Below are 6,990 nucleotides of genomic sequence, written 5' to 3'. Positions count from 1 at the left end.
TCATCGTCGATTCTTGGTACTTCGTCAAAACCGGTGGTGACGAAACTTGGCTTCAATGTTTTATTTGGTTGCTGGCTGACTCGATAAGAACGATATCTTGCTCACAAACGAATTCTTTGAACGGTACTGCGAGCAGCAGCCTATTTTTGTACGATTTCATTATCTGATAGTCCAGGGTTTCCTCTAACGATTCTCAACACCTTCTGGTTCTGATGGTTGGCTTGTAGGTATGTATCCCACTACGACGCTTACCTTGAAGCACTCGATCCACACTCTTTCGCTCCCTGAATCGTTTGATCACATCATACACGGTTGGTGATTTTCGACGTTTTTGCGATTTTTATTGCGGACCACGTTGGATTATCAAAATGAGTATGAGTATGAGTATTTTTTTTTCTCTCCTCTCGGCTTCCATCTTGGGTCTCTGCATTTCAACTCTATCGATGAATGTGAATCTAATGGATTTTCATTGGATCAGACATTCAAACTCATACAAATATGTGATAAGCATACACGGATAAAAATCCATTGTTACCCTCGGCATCTTAGAGCTAAAGCAATGCGTCTCATTAAATATATAGTTGAATAAAAAAAATAATCCATTTCCGGTACCATGATTAGGAAATTATATATGTACTATTTCAACTCAAGTCTTTCTCTTAGGTCAATGAAAATTTTTTTGGAAAAAATTCCTACTATGTGGAAAAATCATATATTGAAATTTAGTGCTATATTTATTTATGCAGAATTCATAGAAAAAAAAAGGATTATGGCGTAATAATTGATAGAATAAGTAAACTGTCTACAGCAGATAGGACCATTTGTAATGTTCAGCGAGGTCTTCATATGTAGAAAAAATCGCGTGAATTTACGTCTTATAAGATCATATTCGAGCGTTAGAAACATTACTCATTTTTACAGTATACCTAACACACATTTTAGCATCTTTTTCGAGTTTTCGCATCGCCAAATATTACCTAAGTCAAAGTATTCTAATTCAAAGAAATATACGTCCCGAATAGCGGGTTCATGTGTACTACAAACACATGACACGGTTCCATTATGATCAAATTGTAGAATAAAACGTGAGAGAGGGAGAGCCGAATGTGCACACATTCAAACGTATACGTTGTTACCCCGGAGAAGTTTTCTTCAATCACGTCCGAATGGATGGGGGAGAGATTGTACCTTCAGCTGTTTGCGTGCGCATCGCAGTAGCACCGTTTGCTACGAACATCAGCGGAGAGAGAAGAACAGAATTATATTTACACGTTATGGGAAATCGGTTCTCTTTTGCTCTGTCGCAGAAGTTTTTGGTCCGTCAACGTTGCGGTGTGGGTTGGAATCGTGGCTAGGAAACAATCTCGTGAGTGTAGAAAAGGAACCGAACAGATGATGTTACCTTGAGCTCGGTTGTATGAATCGCATTTGATTGTTGTCCAATCACGAGATGAAATTGTAAACCGTTCTTGCGTTGCTTGAAGTTGCCGTGTCGCACCGGAAGAAATCTATCTCGAGAGGTTCCAAAAGTTAAACCAGTGGGATTGCTCTCTGAACAAACGTGCAGCGGTCCAGAAAACCCCTTGTCGGTGCGATCGGCCGCCGTGCGGTGGTGCGTCTGTGCGTCTATTCGCCCGTAAGAGTGCACACGTGAAGCGTCAATACTGAACTGCGGTAGCCAAAGTGGAAGAGTGACAGAGATAGCAGCAGCAGTAGTTGCTGCTGAGAGTGTGTTTCGATTTCGACTGGTGTGCTGCCGCGTGCTGTCCAAAAAAAAAAGAAAGAGGGGCCTTCCACTGACAAGTCGAAGCTCTCGAGCTGGCACTTGGCTACGGAACGGCTTTCGGTGTCGGTGTGCGCGCCTAGACCTCCTAAGAACACTAAATCCCTTCTCAGATCGTCGCGGCTTGGCCAACTAAGTCCGGGCAAATAATAATAAGTTTTTAGGAGAATTAACTTTTCGGTATTAAGGATTTAAGCAATAAAGTTTGATGAAGAGGAGTCGCCTCGCTGGGAAAGCAACTACGACAACCGTTGTCGACAGGCGGTCGGCTCGCCAGAGAGACAGGGAGAAACAACTAACGGGCGGTGATTTTCACGCACTAAATCCCGGATTTGCGGGCTACAAACATCCAGAGTTCTTAACGGCTAGGCGGAAGTAAGACCTTGGGCAAGCAAATAAAAATACCCAAAACAACACCAAAGTATGAATCGGAAGAAAAGTGTGTTATGAGTTTTTGTGCTATATTTTCTCGCTCTGTGTCATACTTGGTGAAATCGTGACCGGTGGAACGGTGGGCTTAAGTGATTTAGAATTTTCAAAACATACGACTAACTTTTCCTTGCGCTCGATGCGACTGTGATTGAGTTATAGTGGATTCAGGCATTAACTTGGTGAAGTGTGACGAACGCGTTTGTATGATTGCGCAATTTATTGAGCCCAAATCCGGAAACTGATTGTTGTGATTCGTTGCGGCCGAGGCGCTAAGTCCGGAATAGAAAGTTCCCAGGACAGATCTACTTCGGTTCGAAGGGGCACTTGTGTTGAATAGTTCCACTGTTTGGTTTGAGCTGTGTTTCAAAATTTATCCTGGACAAAACTCTTGGTGAGTACTGGTGGAGGTTTACCGTTAATTAAATCGAACTCGAGAAAAATACTAGATTTCAAAACATTTTGTTTTTGTTCAGCATAAAATTATAATTGAAGTGTAAAGATATCATCAAGTCGTTAGATGGGACAACTAGAGTCAAATTATAGCTTTATTTGTTTTTAGATTTCTGATAGAAAAAAAACAAATCTGACGGTTCTTTGTTTCCTGAACATATTATTGCTTTCATGATTTCGTTAAATATATTTGTTTTTTTTTTGCTCTATGTTCATTTTTATTACGAAGTAATTTGCTAGTACTAAGTAATTTGACCTCTGTTGGCGATTCTGGCTGAAGTCACCGTCCTCTGCAACTGAGCTGTTATGCGTTATACCGCGTTAAATACCGTGAATATTCTTTTTATGGTATATTGCGCTATGAAAATTGAATTTATCCTGATAAGACTGTATGATCAATATGTGAATTCAGATTAATTGTATTTCTTGAAATCCAAATCCAATTTCAACACATGAACAAAGAATTCCAACAAATAAGAGCACCAGTGTGAAACCTTATTCAATTTTTGTTGGAATACCTTTTACATCAATGTTTAGATATTGGTTCGAAGAACATTAGTACACAGTTTGAAAAATACTTGAGATTTTACATCTTATAAGATGCACATAAATGGAGCGTCATATTTCACACAAATTTATTGGAATTTTGCTTGTTACTAAACATTTTTAATGCAGCAGAAAAAACCCTATTCCATCCAACCACTTCGTTGTTTAGAAATGAAAAACTTTATTAGGAACCTTTGTCTATATTAGTACCTAGTCCGGCTAAAAATAGGGTTTTCCTCATGCTTCATATTAATAATAGAAAAATTTGAATATTCACGGCATTTAGCTGTGATTTTTACATGTAACACTTTATTACCAAAAATTAGAAATAATATCGCATATCACGGGTTCAATTGACTAGATATAGCATTATCATCTGTTATCATATTTTCGTAAACTTACCGGATCAAGGACACATATAACTTCTATAATTTCATGAATTTTCAACACATGAACAAAGAATACCCACAAATAAGAGCACCAGTGTGAAACCTTATTCAATTTTTGTTGGAATACCTTTTACATCAATGTTGTGATATTGCTTCGAAGAACATTAGCGCACAGTTCGAAAAATTCTTGTGATTTTACATCTTATAAGATGCACATAGAGCATAGTACATAGAGCGTCATATTTTACACAAATTTTTATTCAAGAACAAGTAAAATTGTGTGATTTGAAAATTACATGGATTGAAATCGAATGAAATAAAAAACTAAATACTGAAAACAATAGCCCGAATTGAACCGAGAAACATTAAATTACAAAGCACTCCAGTTAATCGACTGAGCCACAGAAGCACATATCTACCTAATGAATAATTGCTACATATAAATCTAAAAAGTGGTAGCAAATCGGAGCCAGTAAAATTCTGTGCGAATGGAATATTGCATCAGTTGACAGGTTAGGTAGTTATGAATTGTATCGTTTGTAGAATTATGTCCCTGTAAACTTCAAAATTTCTTTCTGTGTAAGGACATTTACACCGACTTCAGCTGTTAATAATGATGAGTCAAAATCGAAAGTTCATTTGAAGTTTTTGTTAGATCTGTGACATTTGTTGTTTCTTCAGCTTTGCAAGCTTTTTTTCACGGCGAATGCTTAGTGCATTAGGCTGACTTGGCTGAATTAATTGGGAGCGAATTTTTCGTTGAAGACCGTTTCGCCATTTCAACGAAAGCTGTTTGGCCGAATCGGACATTTCACCGACTTTTCGTTAGATATTGAAAGTCGACGATGAACACGAAAATGCATTTATTCTGTACTGAACTTGAAACGAACAGCACCGTTCTTATTTGAAGAAAAAACTACACTCTAAAATAATTGAATATTATACTTGACGTAAAACAAAGCATATCGTATTTTTAATAGTGAAGACTTGATATCACATCGATTAACATTTAAATGTGAGCTTTCTGTCTGTTTTGATGAAAAATTCAGTTAGATCCGCAAAGAATTACTGACATGACATATTTTTACATCTTTTGGGATGTAAATATAGATCAATTACGACACTCCCTGTATGTGAATCTATCGAAACGTAAATTTACATAATTTTTCTCATGCTATGTAATACTTAGGAACATTAAATGCAAGACTTCGAATTTATGGATGATGTCTTTTGAATTTACGAGAGGGAGCATTAGAAAAAACAGAGTTTCAGCCGCAAATCTTTGAAGTATATGTATTGAACCTTCGGAGGTGTAATTTGTTTTTTTCTCGTGAATAATACCCGTTATTTATATTTAATTGTTACACAAATTATAAAAATTAAATATCATAATTTTATTCTTCACGTTTGGAACTTGCCAAGGCAATTTGTTATAAATCGGTAAGAATTGTGAAGTTATTTTGAGTAAACTAATATTATTTAACGTGACATGAAGCGTGATCTGAAGCACATAAACGCATAGTCCTTCAAATGGTAAGTCAGCTGTGACATATATCATAAATTAAAATTTGTGCACTAACTTTTTTCAAAGATCGTTGAATCAATTATCACACATTCGGATTCAAATGAAACACATTAAAATGACATTCTAAAAAACCGGTATTTTGTTTTGAAACGATTTCCGATTCCAAATTAATAGGGTGATTAGTGTACAGTGATTGATTTAAAAGGATTTTTTTCATAGAATCGGAATTCCCTCGAAAGTTGTTTATAAAATTCTTTTTGTCAAATGCCCAAATAATCTCACTTCAGTTATACCTGTCTCTAGTTTCTGCTAGGAATATTAAACGACCACTTTCGTAACATCAGGAAGTGGCTGTTTAATATTCCCAAACAAAGCTCACTCCGATTTCTCAGAGCTAAGCTGACTTTCATAAACTTAGATTCTAATGAATGGTATAATGGTCATGTACAAAACTTGTTATTTTTCCGAATCTAATGAGGAGGGCCTAAATTTTCAAACAATCAATTAAGAGCGACCATGGAAAAACTCTTCTAAATTTGGTTCAACAGTGTTTACAAATTAAAAAAATTTATGCTCAAATAAACCTTCTTGATTTTATTTAAGGTTTATTAAAAAACTTACTGAAGAATCCCTTTAGTAATGAAAATGAGAGTCTGTTGAGAATGGTAATAATACATGTATTGGCACAGCATTACTCGATTTTAACACAAATAAAAGAAATATTTATTACCGTTAGAATTTCAGAATTCGCGGTTCCACTTAGCTCTTTGTTTCACCGAAAAAAGCGATCCAATAACAATGATCCTTGTATGTAAATGACATTACGAATCTATTCGTAGGAATGTCTTAAAAGCAGTTTTCATAGCCGATTTGTATTGATTGTCCCGAACTCTTACAATAAATTAATTTCGACATTCATCGTCGTAGTTTGCGTTATCATCCCTTTTAGAGATTATCTTCCGCCAGGGCAAACTATGTTTACCTTAAAGTAATGTTTACTTTAGTAATAATTATATATGTATCATTTGGATTTAAACTATCTGTTGGTATACCAAATGAGGAAGTTTTATGCCTGCTGGAGGCAGAGGTTTGCTCATTCACCAGCCAGCGAATTGCGAGATCCAATTATCCAGAGAAGTAATATCTTAATAAATTAATGTGGAAATGTACAATTCTTCTCTAATAGCGACACAAAAAATCGAAGCGTATGCAATAATTTTAGTCTCATCCGCTTAACATTGATTCATTGTATTGAACAGAGATTAAAGATCTCATTCACTCACTAAGATGATTAAATTATTGAGTTCTGAGAATATCAAATTTTCAATCTATTTGATTATATTGATATTTAATTCCATTTGACTGTAGTGTATATGAAATATTTTTTTGAGTGGTTCTCTGAATTGAAGTATATGTGAACAGTGTGATTTAATTGCTTGTTGCCTTAAACCCAACTTATCGTATATTACATACAAAACAAAAAACAGTTATTTTCATTGTGTTCATGAAAATTCTTTGCTCAGTTAGTCAAACAATGTTTGATATGTTGTAAAAGTAAACTAAAGTACTAATTAGTAACAGTGTACACAGTAATTTCATTTGCCAAACCACCACATTATTCGTTTTTTATCAACCTACAATGACCGGTTTGTTATAAAGTGACTATTTTCGATTCAGGCATTGGAAGCAAAATTGATGTAACATCTAATCTATACTTATGAAAAAGATCCGCAAAACGTTGAAACCTATGTTCCAATTTTGATCTCTTCCCTTGAACCAGTGCTTTGAGCTCGCGCACAATAATAGCTTAAGTACATGAAATGAATTGTTTAAGTACATGAAATAAAATGACTGAGTACCTCTAC

The 6,990-nt window shown here is 35.6% G+C and overlaps 1 protein-coding gene across 1 annotated transcript in view; it reads left to right on the top strand.

The window, feature by feature from the left end:
• The first annotated feature begins 1,352 nt into the window (after positions 1 to 1,352).
• LOC131425328 (pituitary homeobox homolog Ptx1) overlaps positions 1,353 to 6,990 on the top strand; it is a 128,666-nt gene continuing 123,028 nt past the window's right edge. The window contains exon 1 of the mRNA XM_058587141.1: positions 1,353 to 2,606. The gene's annotated coding sequence lies outside the window, so the exon portion shown is untranslated. The remainder of the gene's footprint in view (positions 2,607 to 6,990) is intronic.

This window comes from Malaya genurostris, chromosome 1, assembly GCF_030247185.1.
Source record: "Malaya genurostris strain Urasoe2022 chromosome 1, Malgen_1.1, whole genome shotgun sequence".
Classification (NCBI taxonomy): Eukaryota; Metazoa; Arthropoda; class Insecta; order Diptera; family Culicidae; genus Malaya; species Malaya genurostris.
Note: the sequence above shows the minus strand (reverse complement) of the source record. Positions and strands in the feature narration are given on the sequence as shown.